The sequence below is a fragment of the Leopardus geoffroyi genome, chromosome D1 (assembly GCF_018350155.1).
Source record: "Leopardus geoffroyi isolate Oge1 chromosome D1, O.geoffroyi_Oge1_pat1.0, whole genome shotgun sequence".
Lineage (NCBI taxonomy): Eukaryota > Metazoa > Chordata > Mammalia > Carnivora > Felidae > Leopardus > Leopardus geoffroyi.
Genome location: NC_059329.1, coordinates 26,767,882 through 26,793,584, shown reverse-complemented (window position 1 = coordinate 26,793,584; position 25,703 = coordinate 26,767,882). Strand labels below are relative to the sequence as shown.

General features: G+C 38.5%; 1 protein-coding gene and 1 long non-coding RNA gene across 5 annotated transcripts in view; one reads left to right on the top strand and one right to left on the bottom strand.

Annotated features, from left to right (window-relative positions):
• The window catches only part of APLP2 (amyloid beta precursor like protein 2), an 86,608-nt gene that overhangs the window by 52,147 nt on the left and 8,758 nt on the right, over positions 1 to 25,703 (bottom strand). The window lies entirely within an intron of this gene.
• On the top strand, positions 10,871 to 24,508 carry LOC123600938. The gene is made up of 3 exons (XR_006713887.1): positions 10,871 to 10,882; positions 19,767 to 19,773; positions 24,382 to 24,508. It is a non-coding gene; the product is annotated as an uncharacterized LOC123600938 (long non-coding RNA).

The following is a 25,703-nucleotide window of genomic DNA, read 5'->3' as shown; positions in this document are numbered from 1 at the left end:
TTTTTAAAATTTTCCTTACCTTTTTTCTCCTTTCCCTATTTTGTCTATTCTATCAAGCTTCTTTCAACAAGCAGACCAAAACACACCTAATATATAGCTTCCTTTATTTGATTTTTTGGTTTGCTTTTAATTTTTAATTTCTTACTGTATTTTTTTTCCTCCAAAATGACAAAACAAAGGAATTCACCCCAAAAGAAAGAAAAGGAAAAACAACAGTCAGGGGCTTAATCAACACAGATATAAGCAAGATGTCTGAACTAGAATTTAGAAACAAGATAATAAGAATATCAGATAGGGTTAAAAAAAAAAAAAAAGCACAGAATTCCTTTCTGAGGAGATAAAAGAAGTAAAATTTAGTCAAGACGGAATTAAAAGTGCTATAATCGAGATCCAATGTCAAATGGATGCCACAGCAGCAAGGATGGATTAAGCAGAGCAGAAAATCAGCAATTTGGAACGTAAATATGTGGAGAATAATGAAGCAGAAAAAAAAGAAACAAAGGCAAAATATCATGATTGAAGACTTAGAGAACTCAGTTACTTATTAAAAAGGAGTAATATCCAAAACATAGAAGTCACACAAGATGAAGAGAGAGAAAAAAAGGTGCAGAAGGTTTATGTGAGCAAATTATAGGAGAAAACTAATCTAGGGAAGGACACAGACATCAAAATCCAAGAAGCACAGAGAACTCCCATTAGATTCAACAAAAACCAATCATCACCAAGGCATAGCATAGTCTAATTCGCAAACTACACAGGCAAGGAAAGAATTATGAAAGCAGCAAGGGAAAAAAAGTCCTTAACCTGTAAGAAAAGACAGAGCAGGTTCACAGCAGACCTATCCACAGAAACTTGGCAGGCCAGAAAGGAGTGGCAAGATATATTCAATGTGCTGAATCACAAAAATATGCAGCCAAGAATTCTTTATGCAGCACAGCTGTTATTCAAAATAGGAGAGATAAAGAGTCTCCCAAAAACCAAAGGAGTTCATGACCACTAAGCAGCTCTGCAAGAAATTTTAAGGGAGACCTTTGAGTGATGAAAAGACAAAACAAAAAACATCCAAAACAACAAAGACGAGAAAGCGCCAGAGAACATAACCAGAAACACCAACTCAAAAGGCAATGCAATGGCGCTAAATTCTTATCTTTCAGTATCACTCTAAATGTCAATGGACTAACCGCTCCAATCGAAAGACAGGGTATCAGGGGCACCTGGGTGACTCAGTCAGTTAAGCGTCCCACTTCAGCTCAGGTCATGATCTCACAGTCCATGGGTTCCAGCCCCACATCGGGCTCTGTGCTGACAGCTCAGAGCCTGGAGCCTGCTTCAAAACTGTGTCTCCCTCTCTCTCTGCCCCTCCCCTGGTCATACTCTGTCTCTCTCTCAAAAATAAAAATATTCTTTAAAAAAAGGCATAGGGTATCAGAACAGATAAGAAAACAAGACCCATCTATATGTTGCTTACAAGACTCATTTTAGACCTAAAGACACCTGCAGATTGAAAGTAAGGGGATATGGAGAATGATCTATCATGCTAATGGCCATCAAAAGAAAACTGGAATAACCATACTTTATCAGACATACTAGATTTTAAAATAAAGACTGTAATAAGAAATGAAGAAAGGCATTCTATTATAATTAAGGGGTCTACCCACCAAGGAGATCTAACAATTGTAATATTTATACCCCCAATATGGAAGAACCCAAATATGTAAATCAATTAATCACAAACATAAAGAAACTCATTGATAATAATACCATAATAGTAGGGGACTTCAATACCCCTTACAACAATGGACAGATCATCTCAGCAGAAAATCAACAGGAAACAATGACTGAATGACACACTGGAAAGAATGGACTTAACAGATATATTCAGAACATTTCATCCTAAAACAGCAGAATACACGTTCCTCTTGAGAGCACATGGAACATTCTTCAGAATAGATCACATACTGGGTCACAAATCAATCCTCAACAAGTACAAAAGGATTGAGATTGTACCTTACATATTTTCAGACCACAACACTATGAAACTCGAAATCAACCACAGGAAAAAATTTGAAAAAACCACGAATACCTGGAGATTTAAAAACATCCTACTAAAGAATGAATGGGCTCATCAAGAAATTAAAGGAAAAAATAAAAATTACATGAAAGCCAATGAGAAAACACAACATCCCAAAACCTCTGGGATACAGCAAAGGTGGTCATAAGAGGGAAATATATAGCAATCCAGGTCTTCCTAAAAAAGAAAGAAAGGTCTCAAATACACAACCTAACCTTACACCTTAAAAAGCTGGAAAAAAACAGCAAATAAAGCCCAAAACCAGCAGAAGAAGGGAAATAATAAAGACTAGAGCAGAAATCAATGATATCAAAATAAAAAAAAACAGTAGAACAGATCAATGAAACCACAAGCTGGTTCTTTGAAAGAATTAACAAAACTAATAAAACCCTAGCCAGATTGATCAAAAATAAAAATGAAAGGTCCCAAATAAATAAAATCACAAATGAAAAAGGAGAAATCAAAACCAACACCACAGAAATACAAACAACAATAAGAGAATATTAGGAGCAATTATATGCCAATAAATTGGGCAACCTGGAAGAAATGGACAAATTCCTAGAAACATACAAACTACCAAAACAGAAACAGGAAGAAATAGAAAATTTGAACAGACCCATAACCAGTAAAGAAATTGAATCAGCAATCAAAAATTTCCAACAAGTATTTGGCTTTCCAAGGGGACCTGATGGCTTTCCAGGGGAATTCTACCAAACATTTAAAGAAGAGTTAACACCTATTCTTTTGAAGCTGTTCCAAAAAACAGAAATGGAGGAAAACCCAAACTCATTCTACAAGGTCAGCATTACCTTGATTCCAAAACCAAAGATCCCACTAAAAAGGAGAACTACAGACCAATTTCCCTGATGAACATGGTGGCAAAAATTCTCTTGGGGTGCCTGGGTGGCTCTGTTGGTTAAGTGTCCAACTTTGGCTCAGGTCATGATCTCATGGCTCGTGAGTTTGAGCCCCACACAGAGCCTGGAGGCTGTTTCAGATTCTGTCTCCCTCTTTCTCTGTCCCCTCCCGTGCTTGCACTCAGTCTCTCTCTCTCTCAAATATAAACATTAAAAAAAAATTTTTTTTAAATTCTGAACAAGATACTAGCAAACCGGATCCAACAATACATTAAAAGAATTATTCACCATGATCAAGTGGGATTTATTCCTGGGATGCAGGGCTGGTTCAATATCTGCAAATCAATGTGATATATCACATTAATAAAAGAAAGGCTTTAAGAACCACAGGATCCTCTCAATAGATGCTGAAAAAGCACCTGACAAAATACAGCATCCTTTCTTGTTAAAAACCCTCCAGAAAGTAGGGAAAGAAGGATCATACCTCAAGATCATAAAGGCCATATACAAAAGACCCATCACAAATATCATCCTCAATGGGGAAAAACTGAGAGCTTTCTCCCTACGGTCAGGAACACAAGGATGTCCACTCTCACAACTGTTAAATTCAACATAGTGTTGGAAGTCCTAGCCTTAGCAATCAGACAGCAAAAAGAAATAAAAGGCATCCAAATTGGCAAAGAGGAAGTCAAACTTTCACTCTTGGCAGACATGATATTCTCTGTGGAAAACCCAACAGACTCCACCAAAAAAGCTGCTAGAACTGATCCATGAATTCAGCAAAGTCACAGGATACAAAAATCAATGTAGAGAAATTGGTTGCATTTCTACACACCAATAATGAAGCAGCAGAAAGATAAAACAAGAAATCGATCCCATTTCCAACTGCATCAAAAACCATAAAATACCTAGGAATGAAACTAACCAAAGGGGTGAAAAATCTATACACTGAAAATCTACAGAAAGTTTATGAAAAAAATCGAAACACACACACACACACACACACACACACACACACACACAAGAAAAACATTCCATGCTCATGGATTGGAAGAACAAATACTGTTAAAATGTCAATACTACCTAGAACAATCTACATATTCAATGAAATCCCTATCAAAATAACACCAGCATTCTTCACAGAGCTAGAACAAACAATCCTAAAATTTGTATGGAACCAGAAAAGACTCTGAATAGCCAAAGCAATCCTGAAAAGAAAACCAAAGCTGGAAGTATCACAACTCTGGACTTCAAGTTATGTATTACAAAGCTGTAATCATCAAGACAGTATGGTACTGGCATAACAACAGACACATTGATAAATGGAACAGAATAGAGAACCCAAAAATGGATGCACAAAATATGGCCATCTTTGACAAAGCAGGAAAGAATATCCAATGGAAAAAAGCCTCTTCAGCAAATGGTGTTGGGAAAACTGGACCGTGACATGCAGAATGAACCTGGACCACTTTCTTACACCATACACAAAAATAAACTCAAAATGGATGAAAGACTTAAAAGCAAGACAGGAAGTCATCAAAATCCTATAGAAGAAAACAGGCAACAACCTCTTTGACCTCAGCTGCAGCATCTTACTTGACACGTCTCCAGAGGCATGGGAAACAAAAGCAAAAATGAACTATTGGGACCACATTAAGATAAAAAGCTTCTGCATAGCGAAAGAAACAATAAGCAAAACTAAAAGGCAACCAACAGAATGGGAGAAGATATCTAATAAAGGGTTAGTATCCAAAATCTGTAAAGAACTTATCAAACTCAACGCCCACAAAACAAATAATCCAGTGAAGAAATGGGCAAAAGACATGAATAGACACTTTTCTAAAGATGACATCCAGATGGCTAACAGACACATGAAAAGATGCTCAACATCACTCCTCATCAGGGAAATGCAAATCAAAATCACAATGAGATACCACCTCACACCTGTCAGAATGGCTAAAATTAACAACTCAAGCAACAATAGATATTGGTGAGGATGAGGACAAAGAGGATCTCTTTTGCACTGTCGGTGGGAATGCAAGCTGGTGCAGCCTCTTGGGACAACAGTATGGAGGTTCTTCAAAAAATTAAAAATAGAACCACCCTACAACCCAGCAATTACACTACTAGGTATTTTATTCAAAGGATACAGGAGTGCTGATTCAAAGGGGCACATGTACCCCAAGGTTTATAGCAGCACTATCGATAACAGCCAAAGTATGGAAAGAGCCCAAATGTCCACTGACTGATGAATGGGTAAAGAAGATGTGTATGTATGTACACACACACACACACACACACACACACACACACACACACACACACTGGAGTATTACTCAGTGATCAAAAAGAATGAAATCTTGCCATTTGCAATAATGTGGATGGAACTAGAGGGTATGATGCTAAGTGAAATAAGTCAGCCAGAGAAAGACAAATATATGATTTCACTCACATGTGGAATTTAAGACATAAAACAGATAAACATAAGGCAAGGGAAGCAAAAATAATATAAAAACAGAGAGGGAGACAAACCATAAGAGACTCTTAAATACAGAAAACAAACTGAGGGTTGATGGTGGGATGTTGGGTGGGGGGAAAGGCTAAGTGGGGAAGGGGAATTAAGGAGGACACTTGTTGGGATGAGTACTAGGTATTATATGTAAGTGAGGAATCACTAAAGCCTATTCCTAAAATTGTTATTACAGTACGTACATGTTAACTAACTTGGATTTAAGTTGATAATCATCATCATCATCATCATCATCATTGAAAAAGAAGAAGGGAGCACTACAGAGCTGGTTAGAAGTTTTCTGCATGTGGATAGAACCGGTCAATAAGTGACCTCTCTGGAGAGGAATGCCACAAGTCCCCTGTCTGGGGCCCACCAGCTTGGCTGTGTTAAGGAAACTGCCACCTCTTAGCCCCTCATCTATTGCTGGGCCTGCTGCCCCCAGCTAAACCAGGAAAACTCTTTTCCTGGGGTGTACAGTTCTCATTCCTCAGTCAAATCCTGCTCTGCAAATCAGTTTGCTTTTAGCTGGCCTCTCCCCTTGCATTTAGGTTTCAGTTTCCTCTGGCCTGGTAATAACTCAGCTACTCAGGCCCATCTGCTTTCCATTTTCAAGATTCTGTGGACATCTCTCCTTCTCTCCAGTCCTTTGTCCCTGTTGGCCTATTCATGTATTAAATATATCAAAAGATTAGCTGCGGGGCGCCTGGGTGGCGCAGTCGGTTAGGCGTCCGACTTCAGCCAGGTCACGATCTCGCGGTCCGTGAGTTCGAGCCCCGCATCAGGCTCTGGGCTGATGGCTCAGAGCCTGGAGCCTGTTTCCGATTCTGTGTCTCCCTCTCTCTCTGCCCCTCCCCCGTTCATGCTCTGTCTCTCTCTGTCCCAAAAATGAATAAACGTTGAAAAAAAAAATTTAAAAAAAAAAAAATAAATAAAAAAAAAAAAAAAAAAAAAAGATTAGCTGCATTCTCTTATCAGGACAGAGTCAGAGTCAGAATAGCTAGAATCATCCACCTGAATCTTCTGAGATGCAACAATTCAAAAGCTACTAAATATAGTTGAAAAGAAGAGATAGGAAAGTATTAACAAGATCATAAGCTTTTGTTTTTGATTATTTAAACATAATGCACATTGATGGGGTGCCTGAGAAGCTCCGCTGGTTGGGTGTCCAACTTCGGCTCGGGTCTTGATCTCATGGTTTGTTAGTTCGATCCCCGTGTCGGGCACTATGCTGACAGCTCAGAGCCTGGAGCCTGCTTTGGATTCTGTGTTTCATTCTGTCTCTGCCCCTCCCCAATTTGTGCTATGTCTCTCAAAAATAGATAAATGTAAAAGAAAAAAACTTAAACATAATGCCCATTGAGAAAATAAAAGTCTGATTCTTTACTCACATTATTTCATTTGATCACTTTACAAGTATGTTACAGTCAACATACTATTGGTTGAACTACATCCCCACCAAAACTCAGTATGTGCAGTCTTAACCCCACTACCTTCAAATGTGATGTTACTTGGAAATAAGGTCACTGCAGATGTAATTAAGATGAGGTCATGCTGGATTAGGGTGGGCCCCTAATCCAATATGCCTGATGCCTTTATAAGAAAGGAAATATACAGGTTCCAGCCAGGGTGGCTCAGTCAGTTAAGCGTCCAACTCTTGATTCCGGCTCAGGTCATGATCTTATGGTTTGTGGGATCCAGCCCCGCATCAGGTTCAGTGTTGACAGCACAGAGCCTGCTTGGGATTCTTTGTCTCTCCCTCTCTCTCTCTCTCTCTGCCCCGCCACCCCCCCAATCTCTCTCTAAATAAATAGACTTTTAAAAAGGGGAATGCAGGGGCACTTGGGTGGCTCAGCTGGGGTTAAGTGTCTGACTTCAGCTCAGGTCATGATCTCACAGTTCGTGCGTTCAAGCCCCATGTCGTGCTCTATGCTGACAGCTCAGAGCCTAAAGCCCGATTCAGATTCTATGTCTCCCTCTCTCTCTGCCCCTCCTCTGCTCACGCTCTCCCTCTCTTGCTCAAAAATAAACATTAAAAAAATAAATAAAAAGGGGAATGTAAAGAAAGACACACACACACACACACACACACGCACACGCACACGCACACGGAGAACGCCATGGAGCCTAAGCTGCCAAAAGCCAAGACCTGCCAGAAACTAGGAGAGGGGTCTGGAACAGATCCTGCTAATAGCACTTTCAGAGGGAGCATAGCCCTACCCTACTGACAACCTGGGTCTTGGACTTCTAGCCTCCAGAACAGTCCAACAATACATTTCTCTTCCTTAAGCCACTCAGTTCATGGTACTGTGTTAGCGCAGTCCTAGCAAATGAACACACTAGATAAACTCGTAAGACTCAGTGTATGTATTCGGGGAGCTAACAGTCTTAGCAACCGGATCCAGGCAGAGAGAAAGCCAAAACTACAGTAGAACATGTACATTATGAATGAGAGGTGAGGAAGAGGAAACGTGAATGCAGTGTAACCTGAGAAGAGCCACAACAGAGACAGGCACAGGGCTGAGCACAGAAGAGAAACAGCTGGAGGGGTGGGCAAGTCTTCAGAACCTCTCCCCCAGAAAAACTGGGCTTGGGCTCTCTTCCAGCTTGAGTAGGACTTGCTAGGCATACTTTAGAAGGTGGAAGGGTATGATTTGGGAAGATTAGATGGAGAAAGGAGGCCAGTTAGGAAGCCACTGCATTCATCCAGGAAAAAAGGTGATGAACAAACACTGGAGCGGCATTAAGCAGAAAGGGACAGCCTGGAGAAGTGTGGATAGGATTTGCACAAAAGATACGAAAGAAGTGTGAACAATTCCAACCTTCTAATTCTGGCAACTAGGGGAGCAATGGCGCTAATAAGCAAAGGAACTGCAGGGGGTGGGAGGAGGGGACTAGAGATGGACAAACATCAAATTGGGATGCACTATCTTCAACATACTCCAAAGTCACCCACGCAGCAAAACTGTATTTACCAGACAAAAAATACAGGTCAGGACCTCCAGAGGGTAACGTGGGCTGGAATTGTGAATTTGCTATTTAACAACAGGCAGAAAGAATTTTAAGCCCAGAGAACAGGTAGGATCATCTAGGGAGACTGCATTTGAAAAGGACGGAACCGTAAGAAATACCAACATTTAACGGGCACACGCAGAAGGAAAGTCTGTGACGGAGGTGGAAGAACCAGGAAAGAATGTCAACGAAGCCATATCTCGAGAGATGAAGCAGCAGATTCAAAAGTTCACGTGAGAAATGGGTGGTTATGAGACCACCAGTCATTTCAATGTGGTGGTACCGCTAGAAACAAGGTCACATGAATCCCCATGACAAATGAGAGGTGAGCAAACAGCCTATGTGCACAGACTCAGGATCTCCAAGGTGGGTGTGCCAGGTCACCCCCCTAGAGAAACACTACAACCTGTGTCAACCTCATACTGCACACTGGAAGACCTCGAGAAGGTACAAAGTCTACAATACTTGGAAGTTGGAGGAGGAATAACCATGGAAGTGTACTGTACCACCCAGAAGTTCATCTCTTGCTCACCTTGTGGTGAAGTACTTATGAGAGTCATCAATTGAAAAATAGTATTTTTCCTTAATAAATGTTCTAAACTTACGATGGCAAGTGTATAACAGTACCAGACAGAGAATTTGGAAAAATATCTTAATTTCTGTTTTCAAAGTAAATACAACATTCTAAACAGTAAGTCATAAAGGGATTGCTTCTTTTCTTTTTCAGGAATTGCTTTTTAAAAGTTAACTCATGGCTATGGAGAAAGCATTTTGAAAATTGGTATTTTCACGGAAAATTGTCTCTTGTTATTTTACTCTCTAAATGGTAAATGGGTCACCTATAGACCTACCACCTAGGTACACCTGAACTGAAATCAATTTTCCAAACTCATTTTAAATCTTCCAAAATGAAGATTTTACTGTGTTGTGGCTGTGTATCCATTTGTTAAAAATATCAAAGTGGGGCAACCGGGTGGCTCAGTCGGTTAAGCATCCAACTTCGGCTAAGGTCACATCTCACCATTTCATGGGTTCGAGCCCCATGTCAGGCTCTGTGCTGACAGCTCAGAGCCGGGAACCTGCTTCAGATTCTGTTGTCTCCCTCTCTTTCTGCCCCTCCCCCCCTCCTCCCCCTCCCCTGCCCCGAGCACATGTGCACGCTTTCTCTCTCGCTCTCTCTCAAAAATAAACATTAAAAAAATTGTTTTGGGGGCGCCTGGGTGGCGCAGTCGGTTAAGCGTCCGACTTCAGCCAAGTCACGATCTCGCGGTCCGTGAGTTCGAGCCCCGCGTCAGGCTCTGGGCTGATGGCTCAGAGCCTGGAGCCTGTTTCCAATTCTGTGTCTCCCTCTCTCTCTGCCCCTCCCCCATTCATGCTCTGTCTCTCTCTGTCCCAAAAATAAATAAACGTTGAAAAAAAAAATTTAAAAAAAAAAAATTTGTTTTGTGGGGCGCCTGGGTGGCTCAGTCTGTTACATGTCTGACTTCAGCTCAGGTCATGATCTCACTGTTCTGGAGTTTGAGCCCCACGTCGGGCTCTGCACTGACAGCTCTGAGCCTGGAGGCTACTTCAGTTTCTACTCTCACTCTCTCTCTGGCTCTCACTCTCAAAAATAAACATTAAAAAAAAAATTTTTTTTTTAATTTTTAGTATAAAATGCAACATTTTCAACTGGCTTGTAAGGATACTGATGAGTGACAAGGAAGAGGAAGTTTACTAGTGAAATTTCAAGCATATTTCTGTAATTAATGGTAAGACTGAAAAATGAATGTGATAACTACAGCAACATGCTACCACCTTAGATCTTTAGATGTATGCATCTATGTAAGGTTTCCCCTTTAAAAGGCATTAACACTAAGAATCAAAGTACACTGAACTTAGATTTAGATCTTGAAATAGCTATTTCACAAAATCTAAGGTGTGGGTTTTAAAAGAATAAGGAAGTATCTCATCACTGACTGCCAACCCCATTCTTATGTTGAAGCCCTACCCCCAATGTGACTGTATTAGGAGACAGGAGGTCTCCTTCAGGAGGTAAACAAGGTTGCATGAAGTCATAAGGGAGGGGCCCTAATCCAACAGGACTGGTGTTCTTATAAGAGGAAGAGACATCAGAGATCCATCTCTCTCTCTCTCTCTCTCTCTCTCTCTCACTCACTCCCTCCCTCCCTCCCTCCCACACAAAGGGGAAAGCCCAGGTGAGGAGGCAGCCAAGAAGGCAGCCACCCACCAGACAAGGAGGGAGGACCCACCAGAAACCAACCCCACTGGCACCTTGATCTTGGACTTCCAGCCTCTAGAAATGTGAGAAAATACATTTCTGTTGTTTAAGCTACCCAGTCTGTGGTATTTTGTTACAGTAGCCCTAGCAAACCTAATACAGTCACATCATTATCACCCTGCATATGAATACAATGTTCAAAGGGAAGGAAAGTTTGTGCCTTTGCTATATAACCACAAAAAATTGTTATGTCGAAATTAAAATTTTTTATACAAATTAATAATTTACTCATTTTATAATATGAATATACAGAAGATTTTAATTAAAAGCATAGTGTGATGTGCACTGGTTACAAAAACTACAAGAGAAATCTGAAGAATGCCTGCTGACACTGATTAATTTCGGGGTGCTTTCAACTTATGCGATGCTCCTTTGAATTGATATGAATAGTACTGAGTTCATACAAGAGTTAGTGGATTGACTTAAATGACAGTTTTGAGTGTACATACTTTTGTTTCAAGGTGAAATTGATTCTAAAAAACATGAGCCAGTTATGTCAACATGCATGCAAATATCAAAGGAACATGATTTTATTTTTATTTCATTCAATTATTAGAAAATGTTTTGTTTGGAGCTTGAGAACGTTAGTCTACTTTGCCACCTGTAAACTTCATGCAATCTAAATAAAGATCAAATATTTCCAATGAAGATTACCATCCAAGTTGAGATGTGGCTATAAATGTAAAATATATGCAGAACTTCAAAGACTTAATATGTAAATTTTAAAATGCAAAATATCTCAACTTTACTACATGTTGACTTCATAACATGGTTATACATATTGAAATGATTCTATCTCAAATATATTGGGTTAAATAAAATATAAAGTTCAAACTAATTTCACCTATTTTTTGCAAGCAGGCTCCACATCCAACATGGGGCTTGAACTCATGACCCCCAAGATCAAGACTCACATCCTCTACGGACTGAGCCAACCAAAGCTATTTTTTGCTTTTTAAAAAAATGTCAACTAGAAAAATTTTAATTACATGTGTGTGGCTTGCATTTATTTCTGTGGGACAGTGCTGTGTTCAATGTTCAGTCAATACTGTGCTAGGAAGGCATGACCCGAATGCTTTTTTTTCATTCACCTTTATATTCCATATATTTATATATATATGGAATATACATATTATATATTATATATATATTTATATATTTATATATATATTATATATTTATATAAATATATATTATATATATAAATATATATATTTATATTATAATATATTATATTTATATATATTCCATATATATATAAATAATATATACAATATATTATATATATATTCCATATATATATATTCCATATATATAAATATATATTCCATATATATATAAATAATATATACAATATATTATATATATATTCCATATATATAAATAATATATACAATATATTATATATATATTCCATATATATATATACATACAGCATTTTCCCTTCTTTCATCATGAAGACTAAAGCTAGCAGGAGTTTCTAGTGATTGGAAGAATGGGGTAGGAACTCAGATTGTTCCTTGATAAATCTTCCAGTTGCCAAGAGTTAAATGGGTTAAAAGCCATAAAACTTCAGTGAAGAGGCTAGGCTAGTTCAAAATAGACAAGTGAAGTAAAATAATGAACAGGAATTAGACAGGAAAAAGGACCTTGAGACATTTCTTCTTACAAGAGATTCAGTACTGAGGTGACTGGGGGCTCAGTCAGTTAAGCCTTTTGACTTGATTTTGGCTCAGGTCATGATCTCACAGTTCATGGGATCAAGCCCTGCATGAGGCTCTGCAGAGACAGCTTGAAGCCTGCTTGGGATTCTCTCTTTCTCTCTCTGCTCCTCCCCTGAGCGCGCACAGGCACACACACTCACTCTCAAAACAAACACACATTAAAAAAAGAGAGATTCAGTATTTAAAAAGGGGTGGGGGGAGAGGATTCAGTATGGGTTATGGAAGTGGGTTAAGTGCCAAGAGCCAAAGTTCTTATTTTATCCAACTGCTGGGAGGTGGGGGGGGGGGGGGGGTGTGGACAGTCTCCCTCCATTCCTCAAACTTCTCAGATCCACATATATAAAAGGAACCATCACTGAGACATAACAAAAAAAAAAAAAAACAAACCCTCTTCTTCCAGGCTTCTGACAACCACATAACAAAATCCAAGGGTCATCCAAAAACAATAAAAAAACCAGAACAGATAGAGCATATATGATATGATGTTCACATCACATAGAAATTGTTGATTCAATTATTTTTAAGTCAGTAAACATTTTAAGACCTTACAAGAGTAGGCTCTAAAGACAACAAAATGAATGAGTCACAAGTCCTCATGTGCATGAAGGCTTGGCCTGGTAGAAGAGAAAAAATAATTCTAATTAAGAAGGAAAGATTCTAAGGGAGCCTGGGTGGCTCAGTTGGTTGAGTGTCCAACTTCAGCTCAGGTCATGGACTCATGGTTCATGGGTTCGAACCCCACGTCAGGCTCTGTGCTGACAGCTCAGAGCCTGGGGCCTGCTTCAGATTCTGTGTCTCCCTCTCTCTCTGCCCCTCCCCTGCTTGCACTCTTTCGCTCTCTCAAAAATAAATGAAGATTAAAAAAAAAAAAAAAAAAAGGAAAGATTCTTAAACTCTGCCATAGAGGATGGCCCAACTTCTATCTGGTTCCTAAACAATAGCTAAAAGCTAAGCCAAAATAAAAGGTGCAGTGATGGTACCCCTGGTTTCTATGGGTGTAATATAAAAATTAGGACTCTATTCCTGAATATGAAAATCAGGAGAAAAAAGAATACACATAAATGTTGTTATAAACTTAAGTATCTCCCCCATAAAAGTTCTTTTAGACTGTTTCCTTCATGAGCGGCTAAGCCTTCTTAAAATATTTAAATCTAATGAAGTATAGGGAGATGACATCATCTTTTCCTGGAAAACTCCTCTGGAGCAAGTGTGAATACCCTTTGTGGCTCTAAGACCCTTATTATCTCCTTCAAATTTACATGCCTGGATGAGTCCATTGCCAATTCATTATACACGAATGCATCAATCACGTCAAGGAAGGAGTCAGGCATTTTTCCAAAGATATATAGTGATCTCTTACTCCCAAATTCAGCTAACTTTTCTGGAAAACTCTGTGGTGTTTCCATTCCAGTATTTGTAGCTTTCCCCTGAATGCTGGTTTCCTAAAAATCCACCTAATCATTTTTTTTTTTTTTTTTCCTGGAGCAATCAAACCATCCTTTCCTTGGGCTAAAAACTTCCTTCCTTTGAGGCAAACCACAAGAGACTCTTAAATACTGAGAATAAATTGAGGGCTGATGGGGGGTGGGCGGGAGGGGAAAGTGGGTGACGGGCATTGAGGAGGGTACTTGTTGGGATGAGCACTGGGTGTTGTATGGAAACCAATTTGACAATAAATTTCATATTAAAAAAAAAAAGAAAAACCTCCTTCCTTTGAAGATTTACAGACAATGCTCAGACCAAGTTGAATCACTTACTCTTGATAATCACATGCCATTTTTAAAGCACTTGTTTTTAATGTTTATTTATTTTTGAGAAGGAGAAAGAGACAACACACAAGAGCAGGGGAGGGGCAGAGAGAGGAGACAGAGGATCTGAATCAGGCTCTGCACTATCAACAGAGAGCCTGATATGGGGCTCAGACTCACAAACCTCGAGATCATGACCTGAGCCATAAGTCGGATGCTTAACTAAGACACACAGGTGCCCCCCTATTTTAATTTGAATTCAAACACGTCATAAAAGCAAATCAGTAAAAGGCAGACGACAGCCTGGCAACCATCAGCAAATTCCAAACTACTGTATTTTGGATGAAAAACTGACAACCGCCTTGCTGACCTGGTGTTATATATTCCCAAATTGTTAAAAAGTCCCAGACAGTTAAAAGCCTTTATTCTTTAATATATCACTACAACCCACAACCATACATGTATGCATGTTTTACATACACACACACATATATATGTATGTAGACACAAATTCAACTCTTAAAAATTCACCCCATGAAAACTGAGTATGGTTTGAGAGCACCAACAATCACACCAGTTTATGAAACAGTAACTCTACTACAGTGTTTATATGTCCTTAGTTACATAGTCCTTAGTTAGTTACATTAGCCTCTAAATGATGTCAACGCAAACACTGCAAGAAATTATTTCTGCCTACACAGTATCCTTCCTGCCCCTCCCCCAAAAAAAGGCTCCTCAGCATTTAGGCACAGAGGTCATCTTCAGCACATATGAGAACTTGTGTAGCAAACATGCTTTCCTATAGAAATCTCTTGTTTTTCTTCTAAATATCTTACAAAGTCATCAGAGCTAGTTCACCTTAAATCCTTTAAAGACTGGGAGGTCAAATAGCTACTTAGGCATAGTACTTACTATCTGGTAACTTAGTACCTCAGCCAAATTTGAGCGATCCAGGTTGGCCTGTATTAGAATGACTCTCCTTCACCCTCCACATCTCTTGAGAACAACTAGTAAGTAGCTCAATGGAAGAATTTTTGCAACTCATTTCAAATACTTAATGCCGGCCTGTACATGAGTGTCCATATTATGTTAAAGTGGCTTCTTCAGCCTTATGAAAAAACTGGTTTCAAACACCCCCAGAAGTATGTAAGACCAATAGTTGCCTACAGAACATCACAGAAGCCCTATGTTAATCTCAGTAATACTTAACATAGTATTTTATTTGGCCAACAATGAATTCTACCTGTGGTCGTATGAAATAATGTAACCTTACCTGTATTTACATAGGACACTCTTGACCTGATCACTTGTCTCTTTGCTTTCCTCTAAACCACTGGCCCCATAAAACCCCAAATGTCCCAAATACCAGTATGGCACCACAGGATATCCAAAAGAAATGTATCTTCACAAATTATGAAGTAAAAAGAGTGCTAAAAATAGACTTATAACACTTTCTTCTTAATAATGTGTACTGAAGCTACTATCATTACCTCCAACCCGACTTGAAGTTTATGTTCTCTTCTATTTTCCATAGCTTCTTGAAGACAGATATAATATCATAATATCAGATCACCATAGGGATAGTTTAATGAAGATTTATTCATCCAGTGGAAACTGGCACCAGATCTACAATATGCCTTCACTTCCATTATTCTGTGACAAGTTCAACTTCTTCACTCACTCTACATACACACATAAAACCACACGTAATGGCTCAGCTTGGCTGGGAGCTTATCAGGTTTTGCATTTAATCTTTTAAAATCAATACTTAAACCATTTTAATCTGATTTTAATCTCCCCTGATTACTATTTCCATTGTTTAAAAAACAACATTAACCAATCTTCAGTCTCAATGACTTGTATCAGTTCTCAAGATTAATCTTTCATAATACAGCCCAGCAGGATATTTTATTAATGTAGATTCTGAGGAATCTAATCAAGCCTCATTTTTTTTAAGAGCTGCTACAAGGAGGGGTGCCTAGCTGGCTCCATTAGTGGAGTGACTCTTGATTTCAGGGTTGTGACTTTGACCCCCAGGTTGTGTGCAGAGATTACTTAAAAAAAAAAAAAAAAGTTGGGGCACCTGGGTGGCTCAGTCCCTTAAGTGTCTGACTTTGGCTCATGTCATGATCTTGTGGGGTTCAGGTTATAATCTGGCAATTTGTGACTTCAAGTCCCACATCGGGCCCTGTGCTGACAGCTCAGAGCCTGGAGTTTGCTTCACATTCTGTGTCTCCCTCTCCTTCTGCCCCTCTCCTGCTCACACTCTGTCTCTCTCATTCAAAAATAAATAAACATTAAAAAAAACTTTTTCAATTAAAAAAAGGGGGGAGGGAGCAGGGCAGAGGCCAACCAGTCAAAGAAGACTCTGTTATGAAAGGTGGTTTTTAGTCCACTTGAAATATGCCATGAGTAATAAACATTTATTGCAAGAGATAACTCAATCCAACTTTCTCTCTTTTCAACAGGGTTGAAAACTTTCTGCCTGTGGATATCAGAGAGGTAACAGAAGCAGACAGGAGTATAAGACAAAAATGGCAACCCACATTCAACTCCCTCATGGTAATCAGAGTCCCCCTCTCATCTAAAGTGGGCCCAGTGCTACCTGAGCATTGCTGCCAGGACTTCCAATTGTTTTTAAACTGGAAAGGAATTTTCACATAAAATATCCACATTATTTGGAAATGGCAATGCTTGTTTTTATTTTATTTTTTTGAGAGAGAGAGAAAGTGCAAGCGGGGGAGGGGGCGGGGGGGTGGGGGTGGGGAGAAACTTAAGCAGGTTTCCATGCTCAGTGTAGAGCCTGAGGCAGGGCTCAATCCCATAACCAGGGAATCATAACCTGAGCTGAAATCAAGAGTCGCATGCCCAATCGACTGAGCCAGCCAGGTGCCCCTTTATTTAATTTTAAGATTTTATTTTTAAGCAATCTCTGCATCCAACACGGGGCTCAAACTCATAACCCTGAGATCAAGACCTGCACAATCTTCCATCTGAGCCTGCCCAACATTCTGGAAATGGTGATGTTTAATTTGAATTTAAAAATACAATGAAGCCTGGGGTGCCTGGGTGGCTCAGTCAGTTAAGCATCTGACTCTGGATTTCGGCTCAGGTCATGATCTCACACACAGTTCCTGGGTTTGAGCCTTTGCATCGGGCTCCATGCTCTCAGCTTGGGGTGCTCTCTCAAAATAAATAGATAAATTTAAAAAAAGAGAGAAAGAGAAAATACAATGAAGCCCAACATGGTGAAGAGTCAAATAAAAGAGAAGAATAGGCCACATTCTGTGTGCAGGCGGCAGGTTTCCCATCTCTACTCTCAGGTAATGCACCAGGAATCAGTTAGTAGGGATGGCAGTTAATTTAAAAAGCATAAATTTCATCAACATCTAGCACCCAGAAGTCATAGTATAAACTAAAATTAATCATATTATGTCGATTTAAAAAAATTTTATTACAAAAATTTGTTGAAGACCTAAAGATTTAAGATTAACAATTACTCAAAGCAATCTACTAATTCAGTGCAATCCCCATCAAAATCCCAAGTGTTTTCTGCATAAATTTCTTTAGAAATCTTAAAAATTCATATGGAAATATGCTCTTGAAAAAGAACAAAGTTTAAAGACTTACACTTCCTGACTTCAAAACTTACCACAAAGCTACCTATGGTGATCAAAACAATGTGGTACTGGCATAAAGACAGATATATAGAATAGAGACCTCAAAAATAAACTCTCGCATATATAATCAAATGATTTTTGACAAGGGTGCCAAGACTATTCAATAGGGAAAGAACAGGTTTTTCAACAAATATTGCTGGGACAATTGGACAGTCACCTGCAAAAGAATGAAGTTGGCCACGTACCTTAAACCACAAACAAACATTAACTCAAAATGGATCAAAGACTTAAACACAAGAGCTAAAAAGATAAAACTGTTAAAAGAAAACAGAAGGGCAAATCTTCACATTTTATTTGGCAACGATTCCTTAGATAATGACACCAAAAGATATACACACAAAATAGCTAAATTGGACTTTATCAAAATTAAAAACTTCTGCACAAAGGGCACTCAAGACAATGAAGACAACCCAAAGAATGGGAGAAAATATCTGCAAGTCACGTATTTGGTAAGAGATGAATATTTAGAATATATAAAGATCTCCTACATCTCAACAACAAAAACCCAATTCAAAAATGGGCAAAAGACATGAATAGACATTTCTCCAAAAAAGGTATATACGTGGCCAAGATGAAAAGATGCTCTACATCACTAATCATTAGGGAAATCAAATGAAAACTACAATGAGACACCGTTTCACACCCATTAGGATGGCTCTTATCAAAAAATAATAGAAACAACTGTTGGGGAGGATGTGGAGAAATTAGAACCCTTGTGTGCTGATGGTGGGAATGTAAAATGGTACAGCCACTATGCAGAACAGTTTGGCAGTTCCCAAAAAGTTACATGAAGAATTACCATATGGGGGCGCCTGGGTGGCTCAGTCAGGAAGTGTTGGAATCTTGATTTTGAGTCAGGATCTCATAGATGTAAGGTCAAAACCCACATCCGGTTCTGTGCTGACGGGCAGAGCCTGCTTGGGATTCTCTCTCTCTGCCCCTCCCCTGCTCATGTGCTCTCTCTCAAAATAAACTTTAGATAAACAAATAAACAAATAAGAATGACATTCTGATACATTTACTTTGAAAACATTATAATGTTTTATTAGAACATTTGTAAGAACAGAAAAATTCATAAGAGAGGTTTCCAGGAGCTTGGGGTGGGGGAGAGACAGGGAGTTTATGTGTAATGGGTACAGAGTCTCTGTTTGAATGATGAAGAGCTCTGGAAACAGTGCTGGTGGTTTCAGAATACTCTGAATGTACTTAATGCTGCTGAACTATAAACTTCAAATTGACCATTTTAACCATTTTTATGTTACACATATTTCACCAAAAAAAATTTATCAAATTTCATTTGTACAATTTAGAGAAAATTTTATATCTTTAGGCTGACATATGTAAAATATCTGGAAGTAAACCCAAGAAATATGTTTTTTTTAAATAAATAAATATATATATATATATATTCTATTAAAATAATCTATTTTAAAATACTGGAAACATGTTGACTATCATTTCTCCAACAACATAAAGATTTCTTTCATCTGTCATCTTAGTAACTACATGCTGCCTTTAGCTGTGGTGTTCTCTGTACTGTCACAGTGGCCTGCACATAGCAATTTAATAAATATGGACTAATAATGACAACTATGAAGGTCTTCAAATTAACCAATTACCATGAAAAGTCTTCAACTTAAGAACAAGTTATATCCAAAGCTTCTTTTAAATGTTAATTTGAGATACAGCTAAAGTGGTTTAAAAAAAAAAAGAGCAATATCTATTGCATATTGTTTAGAGAAAAATTAGAAACGTAAATATCCAATTATAAAGGAATGAATTAAATACATCACAGAATAGAGATATCCTTGCTTTGTATCTAATATATTCTCTTTTTTTTTTTAATGTTTATTTATTTATTTTTGAGAGACAGAGCGCAAGCAGGGGAGGGGTAGAGAGAGAGGAAACAGAGAATCCAAAGCAGGCTCCATCCGGGCTCTGAACTGTCAATGCAGAGCCCGACACTGGGCTCAAACCCATGAACTGGGAGATCATGACCTGAGCCAAAGCCAGATGCTTAACCAACTGAGCCACCCAGGCACCCCAATGGGCAAGTTCAAAGACATGCATGTTATTTTGGGGTTCTGCTAAGGGAACTATTTATACAAATGTCAATTACTCCCAGTGTTTCAGGGGAAAAAATACCCTTGGAAACTTAACTCCAGCATCTAAAAAACATTCCCTCATAGGAAGGCCTCTTTGGCTCAGTCAGTAGAGCATGTGACTCCCAATCTCAGGGTCATGAGTTCAAGTGCCATGAGCCTACTTAAAATAAAAAAGGAGTAATAATAAAATAAATAAAAACATTCCTTCTCTTTTCCTACATAATTGTAGGAACACAGTATTCACCTAAGTTCACAGACTCTCCAGAAAGCACCAAGTACCAACACATCAATACAATAAACACTGTTTCCCATTTCCTCATTCTTATAAAATAAGGGCAAAATGCAATCAAATATTCAAATTAGAATTCCAATACTGCTGCAAATACCCAACCTCTGACTGGTAAACAGCCTTTTTCTGGGGTAACTGGAAACGTCTGTGCATCAACTTAAGTACTCCATATTCAGGGTATGGAAAGGCAACTGAGGGGGCAAATGTTACACATTTTAAAAAGCAGGGAGGGTCACTCCCGGATCGCTCCCCCCTGGGTTTCACCTGCCTGCAAGCACACGACGGCCAGGCCCCTGTCCACCACGCTGCTCCTGCCGGGCTCTCCGGCCCTGGCCCAGAGCCCCAGGACCAGCAGGAGACACACCAAGTCTCCAATAACGGGTGCCCGGTGGGACTCTGTCAACAGCGAGCTTCACCCTCAGGGAGGACAAGGCCAGCAACGACAGGTGCCACAGCTGCACACTGCCCGTGCTGCTCACCCGCAAGCAGGTTGTGGCTGGGATGAGCTACTTCTTGGACAGGGAGACTGGGCTGAACCAGATTACCAAGTCCCAGTCCAACCTGGACAGCTACACGTGATGAGAACAGTCTGCTCTTGCAGGTATACACTGGCCCCTGGCTGGGCAAGACCTCCATGGTGAATTATCAGACACAAACAAACGATATTTACCACGTTCAGAGACACAGACGACAAAACTTGAGAACTGCAATGTGATCGAGAAACAATTTCTAAAAAATTTTAACTACAAAACTGAAACTACAATAACTGAAATTAAGAACTCAATGGATGAACTTCACAGATCAGATATAGCTGAAAAAACTGTTAGTAGACAGAAAGATGGGCCAGAAGAAAATTTATCAAATGAGGCACAGTGAGAGACACAGGATACAGTGACAACATCTAGCATGTTTGTTTTTGGAGTCCCATAGGAGAGGAGAGAATTACGCAGAAGCAACATTTAAATATTTAGAAAGAAAATGGCTGGGAATTTTCTAAAACTGATGAAAGGCATCAAATCACGGATTCAAGAAGCTCTGCAAGGAGAATACATTTAAAAAAAAAAACAAAAACAAAACAACAAAAAAGAAACCTATACCTAAGTATGTAATAGCAAAATTGCTGAAAACCAGATTCAAAGGGAGAAGCTTAAAGGCAGACAGAGACTTAGGGACATATTACCTTCAAAGAAGGGTAATTATGCTGACAGCAAATTCTAGTAAGTTGTTGATAACATTCAACATCAGGATACTGGTAACATAAAATATCAGGAATGGAGTAAGAGCTTTAAGATGATGAGAAAAATTCTATTCCCAATGAAACCCTCTTTCAAGAAAGACAGTGAAAAAGATATTCAGTGAAAGAATATGTCACCAGCCAACCTATCCTTAAGAAAATTCTCAAATGTTTTGGAAGAAAAAAATTATCCCAGAAAAGTCAGAAACGAAAGAGGCATAATAAATATCAAAGAAAGGGGTGTCTGCGTGGCTCAGTTGGTTAAGCGTTTGTGGCTCAGGCCATGATCTCATGGTTTGTGAGTTCCAGCCCCGTATCGGGCTCTCCGCTGTCAGCGCAGAACCCACTTCGGATCCTTGGTCTCCCCCTCTCTTTCTGCCCCTCCCCAGCACACGTACACGCACTCTCTCAAAAATAAACATTTTAAAAAATGAAAATAATGAAGAGAATAAATATGTGCATCTAAATTAGAGCCTCTCAATCTTACCACAAACTTTAATTACCTGAGGAGTTTTTAGAAAATATTAATGCATGACCCCCTCTGTCAAGAGATCCTGATGTAATTTGGCAGAATTGGAGCCAGGCACCACTGTGCCTCCAGAGTCAATAACTACTGACCTGAATTTATTTGGCTATATAGAACATGGTTTGTATAACTTCTTCTCGGGTTGAAAATCAAATTAACATAGGGGCGCCTGGGTAGCTCAGTTAAGTGTCCGACTTCAGCTCAGGGCACGATCTCGTGGTTTGTGAGTTCGAGCCCTGCATCGGGCTCTGTGCTGACAGCATGGAGCCTGAAGCCTGCTTTGGATTCTGTGTCTCCCTCTCTCTCTGCCCTTACCCCACTCATGGTCTGTCTGTCTGTCTCTCTCTCAAATATAAATAAACATTAAAATAAAATTAAAAATAAAATAAATTAACATACATAACAACAATGGCAAAAAAGACAAGAAAGGGTTAAATGGAGTTGAAGTATTCTAAAGTCCTTCTATAGTCCAGGAAGAGGATAAAAGTACCAATTAATGTAAGGCACTAATATGTGAAAGATGAAATTTCTAAAGTAATCACTAAAGCAATAATAAACGACTGCATGTTCCAAAGTAATAAGAGGGAGAAGTAAAACAGTAACAAATTCCAAAGAAGTAAGGAAAAAAAAGAAACACCAAACTGGCGGAACAAACAAAAAGCACCAAATAAGAAGGTAGATGAGAACCCATCATTTCAGCAGCCCCATTAAATGTATATGTACTAAATATTCCAGTAAAAGACAAGTACCAGGTTAACAGATAATAATAACAACAACCATAACACATCTAAAACACATAAAAATATTAGACAAAGTATTAGTACAGGTAAAAAACATTACTGGAGATAAAAAGGCAAACCATAACTATGAGAGACTCTTGAGGAAGGGATAAGAATTCTAAACCTGTATGCATCTAAGAACAGCCTCAAAATAATCAGAGCAAAAATTGTCAAAATGATGAGGAGAAAAAAAAATTATTCAAAATCACAGTCGGAGATTTTTAACATACTTTTCTCACTAACGGGAAAAAAAAGATTACAGAAATCATTAAGGATAAAAATCTGAACATGAAAACAACATGATCACATACAATAAAACACCAGAAGTAACAAGTGAAGAATACATAGTCTCTTCACGCGCACAATGAAAATTTTACCATAAACCAATCACAAAACAAATCTCAACAAATTTCAAAGGACTGAAATCATACAGACTGTTCTCTGACCACAGTGCAGTTAAGCTAGAAATAAATAACAAAAGACAACCAGAAAAATCCCCATATATTTAGAAATTAACAAATGTACTTCTAAATAGAAAAAAATTGAATTACAAAGGAAAACACATTTTTTTACTGAATGATAATGAAAATATTATTATCAAAACTTATATGCTGTTTAAGGGTACAAACTTGCAACTAGTAGATAAATAAGTTTTAGATGTAACACACAACATAGTGATTACCATCAACAATACTATATTATAGGGGTGCCTCGGTGGCTCAAGACAGTTAAGTATGTGACTCTTGGCTTAGGTCATGATCTCACAGTTCATGAGATCGAGCCCCACATTGGATTCTCTCTCTCCGCTCTCTTCCCCTTCCCCACTCTCTCTCTCTCAAAATAAGTAAACTTAAAAAAAAAAAAATACCGTATTATAAACTTCAATGTTGCTAACAGACTAGATCTTAATTGTTCTCACTACAAAAAAGACATTACGTGAATTATATATAATATGGTGGTATTAACTAACATGATAGTGGTAATCATACTGCAATACGTAAACCAACACACTGCACACCTCAAACTTCTACATTATAGGTCAATTACACCTCAACTTTTAAAAATATATTAAATAGGGACACCTCACAGTTCATAAGATCAAGCTCTGGGTTGACAGCATGGAGCCTGATTGGGATTCTCTGTCTCCCTTTCTCTCTGCCCCTCCCCTGCTCACTCGTGCGCTCTCCCTCTCTCTCAAATTAAATAAAGTTAAACATACACACACACACGTGTGTGTGTGTGTGTGTGTGTGTGTGTGTGTGTGTAATAGAAAACTAAAAACAAAACAAACCCTGTGAGGTGCAGCTAAAGCTCTTTCCAGAGGAAAATTTATAGCTTTAAATTAATAGAAAAGCAGAAAGCCTGGAAAAAAAATTTAAGTAGTCACATCAAATTGTTAGAAAAAGAATAAATTAAATCCCTGGAAGTAAAAAGAAGAAAATAATAATGAGCAGAAATAAATCAAACGGAGGCTGGCCAGTCAATACAGTATGCAACTCTTGATCTCAGGGTTGTATGTTCAAGCCCCACATTGGGTATAGTGATTACTTAAAAGTAAAATCTTAGGAAGGAGGGAAGGGAAGGGAAGGTAGAAAGAAAGAAAAGCAAAATAAACATACAACAGAGAGGATCAACAAAAATCTACCAAAGTAGATTATTTAAAAAGACTTATTAACACCTGGCAAGACTGACTCTAAAAAAAAAAAAAAAAAAAGACAAAAATAACCAAAGTCAGGAATGAAAAAAGGGGACATCACTGCAGATTCTATTCATATTACAAAGACCATTAAGAATATATTATAAACAACTTCAATCAAATAATATCAACTTAAAGGTCCAATGTTAATAGATTACTAGAGAAGCATAATCAAACTCACACAAGGTATGACTAGCCCTACAATTAGTAAATAAATTGGATCCATAATTGGAAATGTTACCACAAAGAAAAGTCCAGATGGCTTCACTGGTAAATTTTTTCCAAATGCTTAAAGAAAAAATAATGTCAATCTTAAGTAAAATACTCCAGAGAACAGAAAAAGAGGAAATAGCCTAAGTCATTTTGAAGCCATAAAACTTTGACATTGAAATCTGATAAATACATTATAAAAGAGAAAAATTACAGGTCCAACACACTTTTGAGCACAAAGGCAAAAATCCTGAACAAAACTTTACCAACCAAATCCAGAAAATAAGTTTGGCTCATTTCAGGAATGCAAAAGTTGCTTACATATTTTAAAAAGTCAATTAATATACTTCATACTATCAAAACTAAAGAGAAAAATCATATGACCATCTTACTAACTGAAAAAAAAAAGTGAAAAACATTCAATGTTCATTCATGACAGCAATCTTTAGCAAATTTAGAATGAAAGAGCTCTTCCTTAATCTAATAATGGGCATGGTATCTACAAAGAAACCTACAAGTATTATATAAATGGTGAAATAGTTTCCCTCTTGAGATCAGGAGTTGGGACAGAGATATCAGTTATTACCACTTCTCTTAAGCATTTTAGTAGAGTCTTAGCCAGTGCAATAAAGCAAGAAAAAGAAAGAAAAGCTATGGGGCACCTGGGTGGCTCAGTAGGTTAAGCGTCCGACTTCAGCTCAGGTCATGATCTCACGGCTTGTGAGTTCAAGCTCCTTGTCGGGCTCTGTGATGACAGCTCAGAGCCTGGAGCCTGCTTCAGATTCTGTGTGTGTGTGTGTGTGTGTGTGTGTGTGTGTGTGTGTGCGCGCGCCCCTCCCCCACTCGTGCTCTGTCTCTCAAAAATAAACGTTAAAAAAAATTTTTTTTAAAGAAAAGCTGTACGAATAGGAAGGAAAGAAATAAAACTGTCATAATTCACAGAATATATTCAGAAATTTTCAAAATCACAAATTATTAGAAT